Raw genomic sequence first — 21,568 nt, forward strand, 5'->3', positions numbered from 1 at the left:
ATTCAGATGGAAGTTACAGTCTGGTGGAAGTTACAGTCTGATGGAAGTTACAGTCTGGTGGACGTTACAGTCTGGTGGAAGTTACAGTCTGGTGGACGTTACAGTCTGGTGGAAGTTACAGTCTGGTGGACGTTACAGTATTATGGAAGTTAGAGTCTGGTGGAAGTTAAAGTCGGGTGGAAGTTACATTCAGATGGAAGTTACAGTCTGGTGGAAGTTACAGTCTGGTGGACGTTACAGTCTGGTGGACGTTACAGTCTGGTGGAAGTTACAGTCTGGTGGACGTTACAGTATTATGGAAGTTAGAGTCTGGTGGAAGTTAAAGTCGGGTGGAAGTTACAGTAATATGTAAGTTAGAGTCTGGTGGACGTTACAGTCTGGTGGACGTTACAGTCAGGTGGAAGTTACAGTAATATGGAAGTTAGAGTCTGGTGGAAGTTAGAGTCTGGTGGAAGTTACAGTCGGTTGGAAGTTACAGTCAGGTGGAAGTTAGAGTCAGATGGAAGTTACAGTCTGGTGGAAGCTACAGTCAGGTGGAAGTTACAGTCAGAAGGAAGTTACAGTCAAATGGAAGTTACAGTCAGGTGGAAGCTACAGTCAGGTGGAAGCTACAGTCAGATGGAAGTTACAGTCAGATGGAAGCTACAGTCGGGTAGAAGTTACAGTCTGGTGGAAGTTACAGTCAGGTGGAAGGTACAGTTAGATGAAAGTTACAGTCTGGTGGAAGTTACAGTCAGGTGGAAGGTACAGTTAGATGAAAGTTATAGTCTGGTGGAAGTTACAGTCAGGTGGAAGGTACAGTTAGATGAAAGTTACAGTCAGATGGAAGTTACAGTCAGATGGTAGTTACAGTCTGGTGGAAGTTACGGTCAGGTGGAAGTTACAGTCAGGTGGAAGTTACAGTTTGGTGGATGTTACAGTTATGTGGAAGTTATAGTCAGGTGGAAGCTACAGTCAGATGGAAGTTACAGTTTGGTGGAAGTTATAGTCTGGTGGAAGCTACAGTCTGGTGGAAGTTCCATTCAGATGGTAGTTACAGTCTGGTGCAAGTTACAGTTAGATGGAAGTTACAGTCTGGTGGAAGCTACAGTCAGATGGAAGTTACAGTTATGTGGAAGTTATAGTCAGGTGGAAGCTACAGTCAGATGGAAGTTACAATTTGGTGGAAGTTACAGTCTGGTGGAAGCTACAGTCTGGTGGAAGTTCCATTCAGATGGTAGTTACAGTCTGGTGCAAGTTACAGTTAGATGGAAGTTACAGTCTGGTGGAAGTTACAGTCTGGTGGAAGTTACAGTCTGGTGGAAGTTACAGTCAGATGGAAATTACAGTCTGGTGGAAGCTACAGTCGGATGGAAGTTACAGTCAGATGGAAGCTACAGTCAGGTGGAAGTTACAGTCAGATGGAAGCTACAGTCAGGTGGAATTTAGAGTCTGGTGGAAGCTATTGTCAGGTGGAAGTTACAGTCAGATGGAAGTTACCGTCTGGTGAAAGCTACAGTCTGGTGGAAGCTACAGTCGTGTGGAGGTTACAGTCAGGTCGAAGCTATTGTCAGGTGGAAGTTACAGTCAGATTGAAGCTACGGTCAGATGGAAGTTACAGTCTGGTAGAAGCTACAGTCTGGTGGATGTTACAGTTATGTGGAAGTTATAGTCAGGTGGAAGTTACAATTTGGTGGAAGTTACAGTCAGGTGGAAGTTACAGTGTGGTGGAAGTTACGGTCAGATGGAAGCTACAGTCTGGTGGAAGCTACAGTCTGGTGGAAGTTAAGTTCAGATGGAAGTTACAGTCTGGTGGAAGTTACAGTCAGGTGGAAGTTACAGTCTGGTGCAAGTTACATTTAGATGGAAGTTACAGTCTGGTGGAAGTTACAGTCAGATGGAAGTTACAGTCAGATAGAAGTTACAGTCAGATAGAAGTTACAGTCAGATGGAAGTTACAGTTAGATGGAAGTTACAGTCTGGTGGAAGTTACAGTCAGATGGAAATTACAGTCTGGTGGAAGCTACAGTCGGATGGAAGTTACAGTCAGATGGAAGCTACAGTCAGGTGGAAATTACAGTCTGGTTGAAGCTACAGTCAGATAGAAGTTACAGTCAGATGGAAGCTACAGTCAGGTGGAAATTACAGTCTGGTGGAAGTTACAGTCAGATAGAAGTTACAGTCAGGTTGAAGCTATTGTCAGGTGGAAGTTACAGTCAAATGGAAGTTACCGTCAGGTGGAAGTTACAGTCAGATGGAAATTACAGTCAGATGGAAGCTACAGTCAGATGGAAGTTACAGTCTGGTGGAAGTTACAGTTAGGTGGAAGTTACAGTCAGATGGAAGTTACAGTCTGGTGGAAGCTATTGTCAGGTGGAAGTTAGAGTCAGATGGAAGTTACAGTCTGGTGGAAGTTACAGTCTGGTGGAAGTTACAGTCAGATTGAAGTTACAGTCAGGTGGAAGCTGCAATCAGATGGAAGCTACAGTCAGGTGGAAGTTACAGTCTGGTGGAAGTTACAGTCTGGTGGAAGTTACAGTCAGGTGGAAGTTACATTCAGGTGGAAGTTACAGTAATATGGAAGTTAGAGTCTGGTGGAAGTTACAGTCGGGTGGAGGTTACAATCAGGTGGAAGTTACAGTCTGGTGGAAGTTACAGTAAGATGGAAGTTACAGTCAGATAGAAGCTACTGTCAGGTGGAAGTTACAGTCTGGTGGAAGTTACAGTCTGGTGGAAGTTACAGTCCGGTGGAAGTTGGAGTCTGGTGGAAGTTACAGTCGTGTGGAGGTTACAGTCAGGTCGAAGCTATTGTCAGGTGGAAGTTACAGTCTAGTAGAAGCTACAGTCTGGTGGAAGTTACAGTCTGGTGGAAGTTACAGTCAGGTGGAAGTTACAGTCTGGTGGAAGTTACAGTCAAGTGGAAGTTACAGTCAGGTGGAAGTTACGGTCAGATGGAAGCTACAGTCAGGTGGAAGCTACAGTCAGGTGGAAGTTACAGTCAGATGGTAGTTAAAGTGTGTTGCAAGTTACAGTTAGATGGAAGTTACAGTCTGGTGGAAGTTACAGTCAAGTGGAGGTTACAGTCAGGTCGAAGCTATTGTCAGGTGGAAGTTACAGTCAGATTGAAGCTACGGTCAGATGGAAGTTACAGTCTGGTAGAAGCTACAGTCTGGTGTAAGTTACAGTCTGGTGGAAGTTACAGTCAGGTGGAAGTTACAGTCTGGTGGAAGTTACAGTCAAGTGGAGGTTACAGTCAGGTCGAAGCTATTGTCAGGTGGAAGTTACAGTCAGATTGAAGCTACGGTCAGATGGAAGTTACAGTCTGGTAGAAGCTACAGTCTGGTGTAAGTTACAGTCTGGTGGAAGTTACAGTCAGGTGGAAGGTACAGTTAGATGAAAGTTACAGTCTGGTGGAAGTTACAGTCAGATGGAAGTTACAGTCAGGTGGAAGTTACAGTCAGATGGAAGTTACAGTCAGGTGGAAGTTACAGTCAGGTGGAAGTTACAGTCCGGTGGAAGTTACAGTCAGATGGAAGTTACAGTCTGGTGGAAGCTATTGTCAGGTGGAAGTTAGAGTCAGATGGAAGTTACAGTCTGGTGGAAGCTACAGTCAGATGGAAGTTACAGTCAGATGGAAGCTACAGTCAGGTAAAAGTTACAGTCTGGTGGAAGTTACAGTCAGGTGGAAGGTACAGTTAGATGGAAGTTATAGTCTGGTGGAAGTTACAGTCAGGTGGAAGGTACAGTTAGATGAAAGTTACAGTCAGATGGAAGTTACAGTCAGATGGTAGTTACAGTCTGGTGGAAGTTACGGTCAGGTGGAAGTTACAGTCAGGTGGAAGTTACAGTTTGGTGGATGTTACAGTTATGTGGAAGTTATAGTCAGGTGGAAGCTACAGTCAGATGGAAGTTACAGTTTGGTGGAAGTTATAGTCTGGTGGAAGCTACAGTCTGGTGGAAGTTCCATTCAGATGGTAGTTACAGTCTGGTGCAAGTTACAGTTAGATGGAAGTTACAGTCTGGTGGAAGCTACAGTCAGATGGAAGTTACAGTTATGTGGAAGTTATAGTCAGGTGGAAGCTACAGTCAGATGGAAGTTACAATTTGGTGGAAGTTACAGTCTGGTGGAAGCTACAGTCTGGTGGAAGTTCCATTCAGATGGTAGTTACAGTCTGGTGCAAGTTACAGTTAGATGGAAGTTACAGTCTGGTGGAAGTTACAGTCTGGTGGAAGTTACAGTCTGGTGGAAGTTACAGTCAGATGGAAATTACAGTCTGGTGGAAGCTACAGTCGGATGGAAGTTACAGTCAGATGGAAGCTACAGTCAGGTGGAAGTTACAGTCAGATGGAAGCTACAGTCAGGTGGAATTTAGAGTCTGGTGGAAGCTATTGTCAGGTGGAAGTTACAGTCAGATGGAAGTTACCGTCTGGTGAAAGCTACAGTCTGGTGGAAGCTACAGTCGTGTGGAGGTTACAGTCAGGTCGAAGCTATTGTCAGGTGGAAGTTACAGTCAGATTGAAGCTACGGTCAGATGGAAGTTACAGTCTGGTAGAAGCTACAGTCTGGTGGATGTTACAGTTATGTGGAAGTTATAGTCAGGTGGAAGTTACAATTTGGTGGAAGTTACAGTCAGGTGGAAGTTACAGTGTGGTGGAAGTTACGGTCAGATGGAAGCTACAGTCTGGTGGAAGCTACAGTCTGGTGGAAGTTAAGTTCAGATGGAAGTTACAGTCTGGTGGAAGTTACAGTCAGGTGGAAGTTACAGTCTGGTGCAAGTTACATTTAGATGGAAGTTACAGTCTGGTGGAAGTTACAGTCAGATGGAAGTTACAGTCAGATAGAAGTTACAGTCAGATAGAAGTTACAGTCAGATGGAAGTTACAGTTAGATGGAAGTTACAGTCTGGTGGAAGTTACAGTCAGATGGAAATTACAGTCTGGTGGAAGCTACAGTCGGATGGAAGTTACAGTCAGATGGAAGCTACAGTCAGGTGGAAATTACAGTCTGGTTGAAGCTACAGTCAGATAGAAGTTACAGTCAGATGGAAGCTACAGTCAGGTGGAAATTACAGTCTGGTGGAAGTTACAGTCAGATAGAAGTTACAGTCAGGTTGAAGCTATTGTCAGGTGGAAGTTACAGTCAAATGGAAGTTACCGTCAGGTGGAAGTTACAGTCAGATGGAAATTACAGTCAGATGGAAGCTACAGTCAGATGGAAGTTACAGTCTGGTGGAAGTTACAGTTAGGTGGAAGTTACAGTCAGATGGAAGTTACAGTCTGGTGGAAGCTATTGTCAGGTGGAAGTTAGAGTCAGATGGAAGTTACAGTCTGGTGGAAGTTACAGTCTGGTGGAAGTTACAGTCAGATTGAAGTTACAGTCAGGTGGAAGCTGCAATCAGATGGAAGCTACAGTCAGGTGGAAGTTACAGTCTGGTGGAAGTTACAGTCTGGTGGAAGTTACAGTCAGGTGGAAGTTACATTCAGGTGGAAGTTACAGTAATATGGAAGTTAGAGTCTGGTGGAAGTTACAGTCGGGTTGAAGTTACAGTCGGGTGGAGGTTACAATCAGGTGGAAGTTACAGTCTGGTGGAAGTTACAGTAAGATGGAAGTTACAGTCAGATAGAAGCTACTGTCAGGTGGAAGTTACAGTCTGGTGGAAGTTACAGTCTGGTGGAAGTTACAGTCCGGTGGAAGTTGGAGTCTGGTGGAAGTTACAGTCGTGTGGAGGTTACAGTCAGGTCGAAGCTATTGTCAGGTGGAAGTTACAGTCTAGTAGAAGCTACAGTCTGGTGGAAGTTACAGTCTGGTGGAAGTTACAGTCAGGTGGAAGTTACAGTCTGGTGGAAGTTACAGTCAAGTGGAAGTTACAGTCAGGTGGAAGTTACGGTCAGATGGAAGCTACAGTCAGGTGGAAGCTACAGTCAGGTGGAAGTTACAGTCAGATGGTAGTTAAAGTGTGTTGCAAGTTACAGTTAGATGGAAGTTACAGTCTGGTGGAAGTTACAGTCAAGTGGAGGTTACAGTCAGGTCGAAGCTATTGTCAGGTGGAAGTTACAGTCAGATTGAAGCTACGGTCAGATGGAAGTTACAGTCTGGTAGAAGCTACAGTCTGGTGTAAGTTACAGTCTGGTGGAAGTTACAGTCAGGTGGAAGTTACAGTCTGGTGGAAGTTACAGTCAAGTGGAGGTTACAGTCAGGTCGAAGCTATTGTCAGGTGGAAGTTACAGTCAGATTGAAGCTACGGTCAGATGGAAGTTACAGTCTGGTAGAAGCTACAGTCTGGTGTAAGTTACAGTCTGGTGGAAGTTACAGTCTGGTGGAAGTTACAGTCTGGTGGAAGTTACAGTCTGGTGGAAGTTACAGTCAGGTGGAAGTTACAGTCAGGTGGAAGTTACAGTCAGGTGGAAGTTACAGTCAGATGGAAGTTACAGTCTGGTGGAAGCTATTGTCAGGTGGAAGTTAGAGTCAGATGGAAGTTACAGTCTGGTTGAAGCTACAGTCAGATGGAAGTTACAGTCAGATGGAAGCTACAGTCAGGTAGAAGTTACAGTCTGGTGGAAGTTACAGTCTGGTGGACGTTACAGTCTGGTGGAAGTTACAGTCTGGTGGACGTTACAGTATTATGGAAGTTAGAGTCTGGTGGAAGTTAAAGTCGGGTGGAAGTTACATTCAGATGGAAGTTACAGTCTGGTGGAAGTTACAGTCTGGTGGACGTTACAGTCTGGTGGACGTTACAGTCTGGTGGAAGTTACAGTCTGGTGGACGTTACAGTATTATGGAAGTTAGAGTCTGGTGGAAGTTAAAGTCGGGTGGAAGTTACAGTAATATGTAAGTTAGAGTCTGGTGGACGTTACAGTCTGGTGGACGTTACAGTCAGGTGGAAGTTACAGTAATATGGAAGTTAGAGTCTGGTGGAAGTTAGAGTCTGGTGGAAGTTACAGTCGGTTGGAAGTTACAGTCAGGTGGAAGTTAGAGTCAGATGGAAGTTACAGTCTGGTGGAAGCTACAGTCAGGTGGAAGTTACAGTCAGATGGAAGTTACAGTCAAATGGAAGTTACAGTCAGGTGGAAGCTACAGTCAGGTGGAAGCTACAGTCAGGTGGAAGCTACAGTCAGATGGAAGTTACAGTCAGATGGAAGCTACAGTCGGGTAGAAGTTACAGTCTGGTGGAAGTTACAGTCAGGTGGAAGGTACAGTTAGATGAAAGTTACAGTCTGGTGGAAGTTACAGTCAGGTGGAAGGTACAGTTAGATGAAAGTTACAGTCTGGTGGAAGTTACAGTCAGGTGGAAGGTACAGTTAGATGAAAGTTACAGTCAGATGGAAGTTACAGTCAGATGGTAGTTACAGTCTGGTGGAAGTTACGGTCAGGTGGAAGTTACAGTCAGGTGGAAGTTACAGTTTGGTGGATGTTACAGTTATGTGGAAGTTATAGTCAGGTGGAAGCTTCAGTCAGATGGAAGTTACAGTTTGGTGGATGTTACAGTTATGTGGAAGTTAGAGTCAGGTGGAAGCTTCAGTCAGATGGAAGTTACAGTCTGGTGGACGTTACAGTATTATGGAAGTTAGAGTCTGGTGGAAGTTAAAGTCGGGTGGAAGTTACAGTAATATGTAAGTTAGAGTCAGGTGGAAGTTACGGTCAGATGGAAGCTACAGTCAGGTGGAAGCTACAGTCTGGTGGAAGTTACAGTCTGGTGGAAGTTACAGTCTGGTGGAAGTTACAGTCAGATGGAAATTACAGTCTGGTGGAAGCTACAGTCGGATGGAAGTTACAGTCAGATGGAAGCTACAGTCAGGTGGAAATTACAGTCTGGTTGAAGCTACAGTCAGATAGAAGTTACAGTCATATGGAAGCTACAGTCAGGTGGAAATTACAGTCTGGTGGAAGCTACAGTCAGATGGAAGTTACAGTCAGATGGAAGCTACAGTCAGGTGGAATTTAGAGTCTGGTGGAAGCTATTGTCAGGTGGAAGTTAGAGTCAGATGGAAGTTACCGTCTGGTGAAAGCTACAGTCTGGTGGAAGCTACAGTCGTGTGGAGGTTACAGTCAGGTCGAAGCTATTGTCAGGTGGAAGTTACAGTCAGATTGAAGCTACGGTCAGGTGGAAGTTACAGTCTGGTAGAAGCTACAGTCTGGTGGATGTTACAGTTATGTGGAAGTTATAGTCAGGTGGAAGCTACAGTCAGATGGAAGTTACAATTTGGTGGAAGTTACAGTCAGGTGGAAGTTACAGTGTGGTGGAAGTTACGGTCAGATGGAAGCTACAGTCTGGTGGAAGTTAAGTTCAGATGGAAGTTACAGTCTGGTGGAAGTTACAGTCAGGTGGAAGTTACAGTCTGGTGCAAGTTACATTTAGATGGAAGTTACAGTCTGGTGGAAGTTACAGTCAGATGGAAGTTACAGTCAGATGGAAGTTACAGTCAGATGGAAGTTACAGTTAGATGGAAGTTACAGTCAGATGGAAGTTACAGTCAGATGGAAATTACAGTCTGGTGGAAGCTACAGTCGGATGGAAGTTACAGTCAGATGGAAGCTACAGTCAGGTGGAAATTACAGTCTGGTTGAAGCTACAGTCAGATAGAAGTTACAGTCAGATGGAAGCTACAGTCAGGTGGAAATTACAGTCTGGTGGAAGTTACAGTCAGATAGAAGTTACAGTCAGGTTGAAGCTATTGTCAGGTGGAAGTTACAGTCAAATGGAAGTTACCGTCAGGTGGAAGTTACAGTCAGATGGAAATTACAGTCAGATGGAAGCTACAGTCAGATGGAAGTTACAGTCTGGTGGAAGTTACAGTTAGGTGGAAGTTACAGTCAGATGGAAGTTACAGTCTGGTGGAAGCTATTGTCAGGTGGAAGTTAGAGTCAGATGGAAGTTACAGTCTGGTGGAAGTTACAGTTAGGTGGAAGTTACAGTCTGGTGGAAGTTACAGTCTGGTGGAAGTTACAGTCAGATTGAAGTTACAGTCAGGTGGAAGCTGCAATCAGATGGAAGCTACAGTCAGGTGGAAGTTACAGTCTGGTGGAAGTTACAGTCTGGTGGAAGTTACAGTCTGGTGGAAGTTACAGTCAGGTGGAAGTTACATTCAGGTGGAAGTTACAGTAATATGGAAGTTAGAGTCTGGTGGAAGTTACAGTCGGGTTGAAGTTACAGTCGGGTGGAGGTTACAATCAGGTGGAAGTTACAGTCTGGTGGAAGTTACAGTAAGATGGAAGTTACAGTCAGATAGAAGCTACTGTCAGGTGGAAGTTACAGTCTGGTGGAAGTTACAGTCCGGTGGAAGTTGGGGTCTGGTGGAAGTTACAGTCGTGTGGAGGTTACAGTCAGGTCGAAGCTATTGTCAGGTGGAAGTTACAGTCAGATTGAAGCTACGGTCAGATGGAAGTTACAGTCTGGTAGAAGCTACAGTCTGGTGGAAGTTACAGTCTGGTGGAAGTTACAGTCAGGTGGAAGTTACAGTCTGGTGGAAGTTACAGTCTGGTGGAAGTTACAGTCTGGTGGAAGTTACAGTCAAGTGGAGGTTACAGTCAGGTCGAAGCTATTGTCAGGTGGAAGTTACAGTCAGATTGAAGCTACGGTCAGATGGAAGTTACAGTCTGGTAGAAGCTACAGTCTGGTGGAAGTTACAGTCAGGTGGAAGTTACAGTCTGGTGGAAGTTACAGTCTGGTGGAAGTTACAGTATTCTGGAAGTTAGAGTCTGGTGGAAGTTAAAGTCGGGTGGAAGTTACAGTCTGGTGGAAGTTACAGTCTGGTGGAAGTTACAGTCTGGTGGAAGTTACAGTATTCTGGAAGTTAGAGTCTGGTGGAAGTTAAAGTCGGGTGGAAGTTACAGTCAGGTGGAAGTTACAGTAATATGTAAGTTAGAGTCTGGTGGACGTTACAGTCTGGTGGACGTTACAGTCAGGTGGAAGTTACAGTAATATGGAAGTTAGAGTCTGGTGGAAGTTAGAGTCTGGTGGAAGTTACAGTCGGTTGGAAGTTACAGTCAGGTGGAAGTTAGAGTCAGATGGAAGTTACAGTCTGGTGGAAGCTACAGTCAGGTGGAAGTTACAGTCAGATGGAAGTTACAGTCAAATGGAAGTTACAGTCAGGTGGAAGCTACAGTCAGGTGGAAGCTACAGTCAGATGGAAGTTACAGTCAGATGGAAGCTACAGTCGGGTAGAAGTTACAGTCTGGTGGAAGTTACGGTCAGGTGGAAGTTACAGTCAGGTGGAAGTTACAGTTTGGTGGATGTTACAGTTATGTGGAAGTTATAGTCAGGTGGAAGCTACAGTCAGATGGAAGTTACAGTTTGGTGGATGTTACAGTTATGTGGAAGTTATAGTCAGGAGGAAGCTACAGTCAGATGGAAGTTACAATTTGGTGGAAGCTACAGTCGGATGGAAGTTACAGTCAGATGGAAGCTACAGTCAGGTGGAAATTACAGTCTGGTTGAAGCTACAGTCAGATAGAAGTTACAGTCAGATGGAAGCTACAGTCAGGTGGAAATTACAGTCTGGTGGAAGTTACAGTCAGATAGAAGTTACAGTCAGGTTGAAGCTATTGTCAGGTGGAAGTTACAGTCAAATGGAAGTTACCGTCAGGTGGAAGTTACAGTCAGATGGAAATTACAGTCAGATGGAAGCTACAGTCAGATGGAAGTTACAGTCTGGTGGAAGTTACAGTCTGGTGGAAGTTACAGTTAGGTGGAAGTTACAGTCAGATGGAAGTTACAGTCTGGTGGAAGCTATTGTCAGGTGGAAGTTAGAGTCAGATGGAAGTTACAGTCTGGTGGAAGTTACAGTTAGGTGGAAGTTACAGTCTGGTGGAAGTTACAGTCTGGTGGAAGTTACAGTCAGATTGAAGTTACAGTCAGGTGGAAGCTGCAATCAGATGGAAGCTACAGTCAGGTGGAAGTTACAGTCTGGTGGAAGTTACAGTCTGGTGGAAGTTACAGTCTGGTGGAAGTTACAGTCAGGTGGAAGTTACATTCAGGTGGAAGTTACAGTAATATGGAAGTTAGAGTCTGGTGGAAGTTACAGTCGGGTTGAAGTTACAGTTGGGTGGAGGTTACAATCAGGTGGAAGTTACAGTCTGGTGGAAGTTACAGTAAGATGGAAGTTACAGTCAGATAGAAGCTACTGTCAGGTGGAAGTTACAGTCTGGTGGAAGTTACAGTCTGGTGGAAGTTACAGTCCGGTGGAAGTTGGGGTCTGGTGGAAGTTACAGTCGTGTGGAGGTTACAGTCAGGTCGAAGCTATTGTCAGGTGGAAGTTACAGTCAGATTGAAGCTACGGTCAGATGGAAGTTACAGTCTGGTAGAAGCTACAGTCTGGTGGAAGTTACAGTCTGGTGGAAGTTACAGTCAGGTGGAAGTTACAGTCTGGTGGAAGTTACAGTCTGGTGGAAGTTACAGTCTGGTGGAAGTTACAGTCAAGTGGAGGTTACAGTCAGGTCGAAGCTATTGTCAGGTGGAAGTTACAGTCAGATTGAAGCTACGGTCAGATGGAAGTTACAGTCTGGTAGAAGCTACAGTCTGGTGGAAGTTACAGTCAGGTGGAAGTTACAGTCTGGTGGAAGTTACAGTCTGGTGGAAGTTACAGTATTCTGGAAGTTAGAGTCTGGTGGAAGTTAAAGTCGGGTGGAAGTTACAGTCTGGTGGAAGTTACAGTCTGGTGGAAGTTACAGTCTGGTGGAAGTTACAGTATTCTGGAAGTTAGAGTCTGGTGGAAGTTAAAGTCGGGTGGAAGTTACAGTCAGGTGGAAGTTACAGTAATATGTAAGTTAGAGTCTGGTGGACGTTACAGTCTGGTGGACGTTACAGTCAGGTGGAAGTTACAGTAATATGGAAGTTAGAGTCTGGTGGAAGTTAGAGTCTGGTGGAAGTTACAGTCGGTTGGAAGTTACAGTCAGGTGGAAGTTAGAGTCAGATGGAAGTTACAGTCTGGTGGAAGCTACAGTCAGGTGGAAGTTACAGTCAGATGGAAGTTACAGTCAAATGGAAGTTACAGTCAGGTGGAAGCTACAGTCAGGTGGAAGCTACAGTCAGATGGAAGTTACAGTCAGATGGAAGCTACAGTCGGGTAGAAGTTACAGTCTGGTGGAAGTTACGGTCAGGTGGAAGTTACAGTCAGGTGGAAGTTACAGTTTGGTGGATGTTACAGTTATGTGGAAGTTATAGTCAGGTGGAAGCTACAGTCAGATGGAAGTTACAGTTTGGTGGATGTTACAGTTATGTGGAAGTTATAGTCAGGTGGAAGCTACAGTCAGATGGAAGTTACAATTTGGTGGAAGTTACAGTCTGGTGGAAGCTACAGTCTGGTGGAAGTTCCATTCAGATGGTAGTTACAGTCTGGTGCAAGTTACAGTTAGATGGAAGTTACAGTCTGGTGGAAGTTACAGTCTGGTGGAAGTTACAGTCTGGTGGAAGTTACAGTCAGATGGAAATTACAGTCTGGTGGAAGCTACAGTCGGATGGAAGTTACAGTCAGATGGAAGCTACAGTCAGGTGGAAATTACAGTCTGGTTGAAGCTACAGTCAGATAGAAGTTACAGTCATATGGAAGCTACAGTCAGGTGGAAATTACAGTCTGGTGGAAGCTACAGTCAGATGGAAGTTACAGTCAGATGGAAGCTACAGTCAGGTGGAATTTAGAGTCTGGTGGAAGCTATTGTCAGGTGGAAGTTACAGTCAGATGGAAGTTACCGTCTGGTGAAAGCTACAGTCTGGTGGAAGCTACAGTCGTGTGGAGGTTACAGTCAGGTCGAAGCTATTGTCAGGTGGAAGTTACAGTCAGATTGAAGCTACGGTCAGATGGAAGTTACAGTCTGGTAGAAGCTACAGTCTGGTGGATGTTACAGTTATGTGGAAGTTATAGTCAGGTGGAAGCTACAGTCAGATGGAAGTTACAATTTGGTGGAAGTTACAGTCAGGTGGAAGTTACAGTGTGGTGGAAGTTACAGTCTGGTGGAAGCCACAGTCTGGTGGAAGTTACATTCAGATGGAAGTTACAGTCTGGTGGAAGTTACAGTCAGGTGGAAGTTACAGTCTGGTGCAAGTTACATTTAGATGGAAGTTACAGTCTGGTGGAAGTTACAGTCAGATGGAAGTTACAGTCAGATGGAAGTTACAGTCAGATGGAAGTTACAGTTAGATGGAAGTTACAGTCTGGTGGAAGTTACAGTCAGATGGAAATTACAGTCTGGTGGAAGCTACAGTCGGATGGAAGTTACAGTCAGATGGAAGCTACAGTCAGGTGGAAATTACAGTCTGGTTGAAGCTACAGTCAGATAGAAGTTACAGTCAGATGGAAGCTACAGTCAGGTGGAAATTACAGTCTGGTGGAAGTTACAGTCAGATAGAAGTTACAGTCAGGTTGAAGCTATTGTCAGGTGGAAGTTACAGTCAAATGGAAGTTACCGTCAGGTGGAAGTTACAGTCAGATGGAAATTACAGTCAGATGGAAGCTACAGTCAGATGGAAGTTACAGTCTGGTGGAAGTTACAGTTAGGTGGAAGTTACAGTCAGATGGAAGTTACAGTCTGGTGGAAGCTATTGTCAGGTGGAAGTTAGAGTCAGATGGAAGTTACAGTCTGGTGGAAGTTACAGTCTGGTGGAAGTTACAGTCAGGTGGAAGCTGCAATCAGATGGAAGCTACACTCAGGTGGAAGTTACAGTCTGGTGGAAGTTACAGTCTGGTGGAAGTTACAGTCTGGTGGAAGTTACAGTCAGGTGGAAGTTACATTCAGGTGGAAGTTACAGTAATATGGAAGTTAGAGTCTGGTGGAAGTTACAGTCGGGTTGAAGTTACAGTCGGGTGGAGGTTACAATCAGGTGGAAGTTACAGTCTGGTGGAAGTTACAGTAAGATGGAAGTTACAGTCAGATAGAAGCTACTGTCAGGTGGAAGCTACAGTCAGGTGGAAGTTACAGTCAGATGGTAGTTAAAGTGTGGTGCAAGTTACAGTTAGATGGAAGTTACAGTCAGATGGAAGTTACAGTCAGATGGAAGTTACAGTCAGGTGGAAGTTACAGTAAGGTGGAAGTTACAGTCAGGTGGAAGTTACAGTCAGATGGAAGTTACAGTCAGATGGAAGTTACAGTCTGGTGGAAGTTACAGTCATATGGTAGTTACAGTCTGGTGCAAGTTACAGTTAGATGGAAGTTACAGTCAGATGGAAGTTACAGTCAGATAGAAGCTACTGTCAGGTGGAAGTTACAGTCTGGTGGAAGTTACAGTCCGGTGGAAGTTGGGGTCTGGTGGAAGTTACAGTCGTGTGGAGGTTACAGTCAGGTCGAAGCTATTGTCAGGTGGAAGTTACAGTCAGATTGAAGCTACGGTCAGATGGAAGTTACAGTCTGGTAGAAGCTACAGTCTGGTGGAAGTTACAGTCTGGTGGAAGTTACAGTCAGGTGGAAGTTACAGTCTGGTGGAAGTTACAGTCTGGTGGAAGTTACAGTCTGGTGGAAGTTACAGTCAAGTGGAGGTTACAGTCAGGTCGAAGCTATTGTCAGGTGGAAGTTACAGTCAGATTGAAGCTACGGTCAGATGGAAGTTACAGTCTGGTAGAAGCTACAGTCTGGTGGAAGTTACAGTCAGGTGGAAGTTACAGTCTGGTGGAAGTTACAGTCTGGTGGAAGTTACAGTATTCTGGAAGTTAGAGTCTGGTGGAAGTTAAAGTCGGGTGGAAGTTACAGTCTGGTGGAAGTTACAGTCTGGTGGAAGTTACAGTCTGGTGGAAGTTACAGTATTCTGGAAGTTAGAGTCTGGTGGAAGTTAAAGTCGGGTGGAAGTTACAGTCAGGTGGAAGTTACAGTAATATGTAAGTTAGAGTCTGGTGGACGTTACAGTCTGGTGGACGTTACAGTCAGGTGGAAGTTACAGTAATATGGAAGTTAGAGTCTGGTGGAAGTTAGAGTCTGGTGGAAGTTACAGTCGGTTGGAAGTTACAGTCAGGTGGAAGTTAGAGTCAGATGGAAGTTACAGTCTGGTGGAAGCTACAGTCAGGTGGAAGTTACAGTCAGATGGAAGTTACAGTCAAATGGAAGTTACAGTCAGGTGGAAGCTACAGTCAGGTGGAAGCTACAGTCAGATGGAAGTTACAGTCAGATGGAAGCTACAGTCGGGTAGAAGTTACAGTCTGGTGGAAGTTACGGTCAGGTGGAAGTTACAGTCAGGTGGAAGTTACAGTTTGGTGGATGTTACAGTTATGTGGAAGTTATAGTCAGGTGGAAGCTACAGTCAGATGGAAGTTACAGTTTGGTGGATGTTACAGTTATGTGGAAGTTATAGTCAGGTGGAAGCTACAGTCAGATGGAAGTTACAATTTGGTGGAAGCTACAGTCGGATGGAAGTTACAGTCAGATGGAAGCTACAGTCAGGTGGAAATTACAGTCTGGTTGAAGCTACAGTCAGATAGAAGTTACAGTCAGATGGAAGCTACAGTCAGGTGGAAATTACAGTCTGGTGGAAGTTACAGTCAGATAGAAGTTACAGTCAGGTTGAAGCTATTGTCAGGTGGAAGTTACAGTCAAATGGAAGTTACCGTCAGGTGGAAGTTACAGTCAGATGGAAATTACAGTCAGATGGAAGCTACAGTCAGATGGAAGTTACAGTCTGGTGGAAGTTACAGTCTGGTGGAAGTTACAGTTAGGTGGAAGTTACAGTCAGATGGAAGTTACAGTCTGGTGGAAGCTATTGTCAGGTGGAAGTTAGAGTCAGATGGAAGTTACAGTCTGGTGGAAGTTACAGTTAGGTGGAAGTTACAGTCTGGTGGAAGTTACAGTCTGGTGGAAGTTACAGTCAGATTGAAGTTACAGTCAGGTGGAAGCTGCAATCAGATGGAAGTTACAGTCAGGTGGAAGTTACAGTCTGGTGGAAGTTACAGTCTGGTGGAAGTTACAGTCTGGTGGAAGTTACAGTCTGGTGGAAGTTACAGTCAGGTGGAAGTTACATTCAGGTGGAAGTTACAGTAATATGGAAGTTAGAGTCTGGTGGAAGTTACAGTCGGGTTGAAGTTACAGTTGGGTGGAGGTTACAATCAGGTGGAAGTTACAGTCTGGTGGAAGTTACAGTAAGATGGAAGTTACAGTCAGATAGAAGCTACTGTCAGGTGGAAGTTACAGTCTGGTGGAAGTTACAGTCTGGTGGAAGTTACAGTCCGGTGGAAGTTGGGGTCTGGTGGAAGTTACAGTCGTGTGGAGGTTACAGTCAGGTCGAAGCTATTGTCAGGTGGAAGTTACAGTCAGATTGAAGCTACGGTCAGATGGAAGTTACAGTCTGGTAGAAGCTACAGTCTGGTGGAAGTTACAGTCTGGTGGAAGTTACAGTCAGGTGGAAGTTACAGTCTGGTGGAAGTTACAGTCTGGTGGAAGTTACAGTCTGGTGGAAGTTACAGTCAAGTGGAGGTTACAGTCAGGTCGAAGCTATTGTCAGGTGGAAGTTACAGTCAGATTGAAGCTACGGTCAGATGGAAGTTACAGTCTGGTAGAAGCTACAGTCTGGTGGAAGTTACAGTCAGGTGGAAGTTACAGTCTGGTGGAAGTTACAGTCTGGTGGAAGTTACAGTATTCTGGAAGTTAGAGTCTGGTGGAAGTTAAAGTCGGGTGGAAGTTACAGTCTGGTGGAAGTTACAGTCTGGTGGAAGTTACAGTCTGGTGGAAGTTACAGTATTCTGGAAGTTAGAGTCTGGTGGAAGTTACAGTCAGGTGGAAGTTACAGTAATATGTAAGTTAGAGTCTGGTGGACGTTACAGTCTGGTGGACGTTACAGTCAGGTGGAAGTTACAGTAATATGGAAGTTAGAGTCTGGTGGAAGTTAGAGTCTGGTGGAAGTTACAGTCGGTTGGAAGTTACAGTCAGGTGGAAGTTAGAGTCAGATGGAAGTTACAGTCTGGTGGAAGCTACAGTCAGGTGGAAGTTACAGTCAGATGGAAGTTACAGTCAAATGGAAGTTACAGTCAGGTGGAAGCTACAGTCAGGTGGAAGCTACAGTCAGATGGAAGTTACAGTCAGATGGAAGCTACAGTCGGGTAGAAGTTACAGTCTGGTGGAAGTTACGGTCAGGTGGAAGTTACAGTCAGGTGGAAGTTACAGTTTGGTGGATGTTACAGTTATGTGGAAGTTATAGTCAGGTGGAAGCTACAGTCAGATGGAAGTTACAGTTTGGTGGATGTTACAGTTATGTGGAAGTTATAGTCAGGTGGAAGCTACAGTCAGATGGAAGTTACAATTTGGTGGAAGTTACAGTCTGGTGGAAGCTACAGTCTGGTGGAAGTTCCATTCAGATGGTAGTTACAGTCTGGTGCAAGTTACAGTTAGATGGAAGTTACAGTCTGGTGGAAGTTACAGTCTGGTGGAAGTTACAGTCTGGTGGAAGTTACAGTCAGATGGAAATTACAGTCTGGTGGAAGCTACAGTCGGATGGAAGTTACAGTCAGATGGAAGCTACAGTCAGGTGGAAATTACAGTCTGGTTGAAGCTACAGTCAGATAGAAGTTACAGTCATATGGAAGCTACAGTCAGGTGGAAATTACAGTCTGGTGGAAGCTACAGTCAGATGGAAGTTACAGTCAGATGGAAGCTACAGTCAGGTGGAATTTAGAGTCTGGTGGAAGCTATTGTCAGGTGGAAGTTACAGTCAGATGGAAGTTACCGTCTGGTGAAAGCTACAGTCTGGTGGAAGCTACAGTCGTGTGGAGGTTACAGTCAGGTCGAAGCTATTGTCAGGTGGAAGTTACAGTCAGATTGAAGCTACGGTCAGATGGAAGTTACAGTCTGGTAGAAGCTACAGTCTGGTGGATGTTACAGTTATGTGGAAGTTATAGTCAGGTGGAAGCTACAGTCAGATGGAAGTTACAATTTGGTGGAAGTTACAGTCAGGTGGAAGTTACAGTGTGGTGGAAGTTACAGTCTGGTGGAAGCCACAGTCTGGTGGAAGTTACATTCAGATGGAAGTTACAGTCTGGTGGAAGTTACAGTCAGGTGGAAGTTACAGTCTGGTGCAAGTTACATTTAGATGGAAGTTACAGTCTGGTGGAAGTTACAGTCAGATGGAAGTTACAGTCAGATGGAAGTTACAGTCAGATGGAAGTTACAGTTAGATGGAAGTTACAGTCTGGTGGAAGTTACAGTCAGATGGAAATTACAGTCTGGTGGAAGCTACAGTCGGATGGAAGTTACAGTCAGATGGAAGCTACAGTCAGGTGGAAATTACAGTCTGGTTGAAGCTACAGTCAGATAGAAGTTACAGTCAGATGGAAGCTACAGTCAGGTGGAAATTACAGTCTGGTGGAAGTTACAGTCAGATAGAAGTTACAGTCAGGTTGAAGCTATTGTCAGGTGGAAGTTACAGTCAAATGGAAGTTACCGTCAGGTGGAAGTTACAGTCAGATGGAAATTACAGTCTGATGGAAGCTACAGTCAGATGGAAGTTACAGTCTGGTGGAAGTTACAGTTAGGTGGAAGTTACAGTCAGATGGAAGTTACAGTCTGGTGGAAGCTATTGTCAGGTGGAAGCCACAGTCTGGTGGAAGTTACATTCAGATGGAAGTTACAGTCTGGTGGAAGTTACAGTCAGGTGGAAGTTACAGTCTGGTGCAAGTTACATTTAGATGGAAGTTACAGTCTGGTGGAAGTTACAGTCAGATGGAAGTTACAGTCAGATGGAAGTTACAGTCAGATGGAAGTTACAGTTAGATGGAAGTTACAGTCTGGTGGAAGTTACAGTCAGATGGAAATTACAGTCTGGTGGAAGCTACAGTCGGATGGAAGTTACAGTCAGATGGAAGCTACAGTCAGGTGGAAATTACAGTCTGGTTGAAGCTACAGTCAGATAGAAGTTACAGTCAGATGGAAGCTACAGTCAGGTGGAAATTACAGTCTGGTGGAAGTTACAGTCAGATAGAAGTTACAGTCAGGTTGAAGCTATTGTCAGGTGGAAGTTACAGTCAAATGGAAGTTACCGTCAGGTGGAAGTTACAGTCAGATGGAAATTACAGTCAGATGGAAGCTACAGTCAGATGGAAGTTACAGTCTGGTGGAAGTTACAGTTAGGTGGAAGTTACAGTCAGATGGAAGTTACAGTCTGGTGGAAGCTATTGTCAGGTGGAAGTTAGAGTCAGATGGAAGTTACAGTCTGGTGGAAGTTACAGTCTGGTGGAAGTTACAGTCAGGTGGAAGCTGCAATCAGATGGAAGCTACACTCAGGTGGAAGTTACAGTCTGGTGGAAGTTACAGTCTGGTGGAAGTTACAGTCTGGTGGAAGTTACAGTCAGGTGGAAGTTACATTCAGGTGGAAGTTACAGTAATATGGAAGTTAGAGTCTGGTGGAAGTTACAGTCGGGTTGAAGTTACAGTCGGGTGGAGGTTACAATCAGGTGGAAGTTACAGTCTGGTGGAAGTTACAGTAAGATGGAAGTTACAGTCAGATAGAAGCTACTGTCAGGTGGAAGTTACAGTCTGGTGGAAGTTACAGTCCGGTGGAAGTTACAGTCCGGTGGAAGTTGGAGTCTGGTGGAAGTTACAGTCGTGTGGAGGTTACAGTCAGGTCGAAGCTATTGTCAGGTGGAAGTAACAGTCAGATTGAAGCTACGGTCAGATGGAAGTTACAGTCTGGTAGAAGCTACAGTCTGGTGTAAGTTACAGTCTGGTGGAAGTTACAGTCAGGTGGAAGTTACAGTCAGGTGGAAGTTACAGTCAGGTGGAAGTTACAGTCAAGTGGAAGTTACAGTCAGGTGGAAGTTACGGTCAGATGGAAGCTACAGTCAGGTGGAAGCTACAGTCAGGTGGAAGTTACAGTCAGATGGTAGTTAAAGTGTGGTGCAAGTTACAGTTAGATGGAAGTTACAGTCAGATGGAAGTTACAGTCAGATGGAAGTTACAGTCAGGTGGAAGTTACAGTAAGGTGGAAGTTACAGTCAGGTGGAAGTTACAGTCAGATGGAAGTTACAGTCAGATGGAAGTTACAGTCAGATGGAAGTTACAGTCTGGTGGAAGTTACAGTCTGGTTGAAGTTGCAGTCTGGTGGAAGTTACAGTCATATGGTAGTTACAGTCTGGTGCAAGTTACAGTTAGATGGAAGTTACAGTCAGATGGAAGTTACAGTCAGGTGGAAGCTACAGTCAGGTGGAAGCTACAGTCAGGTAGAAGTTACAGTCTGGTGGAAGTTACAGTCAGGTGGAAGGTACAGTCAGATGAAAGTTACAGTCTGGTGGAAGCTACAGTCTGGTGGAAGCTACAGTCAGGTGGAAGTTACAGTCAGATGGAAGTTACAGTCTGGTGCAAGTTACAGTCAGATGGAAGTTACAGTCAGATGGAAGCTACAGTCAGGTAGAAGTTACAGTCTGGTGGAAGTTACAGTCAGGTGGAAGGTACAGTTAGATGAAAGTTACAGTCTGGTGGAAGTTACAGTCAGATGGAAGTTACAGTCAGGTGGAAGTTACAGTCAGATGGAAGTTACAGTCCGGTGGAAGTTACAGTCAGATGGAAGTTACAGTCTGGTGGAAGTTACAGTCAGATGGAAGTTAGAGTCAGATGGAAGTTACAGTCAGATGGAAGTTACAGTCAGATGGAAGTTACAGTCAGGTGGAAGTTACAGTCAGATGGAAGTTACAGTCCGGTGGAAGTTACAGTCAGATGGAAGTTACAGTCAGATGGAAGCTATTGTCAGGTGGAAGTTACAGTCAGATGGAAGTTACAGTCAGATGGAAGTTAGAGTCTGGTGGAAGTTAGAGTCTGGTGGAAGTTAGAGTCTGGTGGAAGTTAGAGTCTGGTGGAAGTTACAGTCAGATGGAAGTTACAGTAATATGGAAGTTAGAGTCTGGTGGAAATTAGAGTCTGGTGGAAGTTAGAGTCTGGTGGAAGTTACAGTCGGGTGGAAGTTAAAGTCAGATGGAAGTTACAGTCAGATGGAAGTTACAGTCAGGTGGAAGTTACAGTCAGGTGGAAGTTACAGTCAGATGGAAGTTACAGTCTGGTGGAAGTTACAGTCTGGTGGAAGTTACAGTCTGGTGGAAGTTACAGTCTGGTGGAAGTTACAGTCAGATGGTAGTTACAGTCTGGTGGAAGTTACAGTTAGATGGAAATTACAGTCTGGTGGAAGTTACAGTCAGATGGTAGTTACAGTCTGGTGGAAGTTACAGTCAGATGGAAGTTACAGTCAATTGGAAGTTACAGTTAGATGGAAATTACAGTCTGGTGGAAGTTAAAGTCAGATGGAAGTTACAGTCAGATGGAAGATACAGTCATGTGGAACATACTGTCAGGTGGAAGATACTGTCAGGTGGAAGTTTCAGTCTGGTTGAAGTTGCAGTCTGGTGGAAGTTACAGTCGGATGGTAGGTACAGTCTGGTGCAAGTTACAGTTAGATGGAAGTTACAGTCTGGTGGAAGTTACAGTCAGATGGAAGTTACAGTCAGATAGAAGTTACAGTCAGATGGAAGCTACAGTCAGATGGAAGTTACAGTCATGTGGAAGTTACAGTCAGGTGGAAGCTACATTCAGATGGAAGCTAGAGTCTGGTGGAAGTTAAAGTCAGATGGAAGTTACAGTCAGATGGAAGATACAGTCATGTGGAACATACTGTCAGGTGGAAGATACTGTCAGGTGGAA

The sequence above is a fragment of the Telmatherina bonti genome, assembly GCF_933228915.1.
Source record: "Telmatherina bonti genome assembly, chromosome: 14".
In the NCBI taxonomy this organism is placed as follows: domain Eukaryota; kingdom Metazoa; phylum Chordata; class Actinopteri; order Atheriniformes; family Telmatherinidae; genus Telmatherina; species Telmatherina bonti.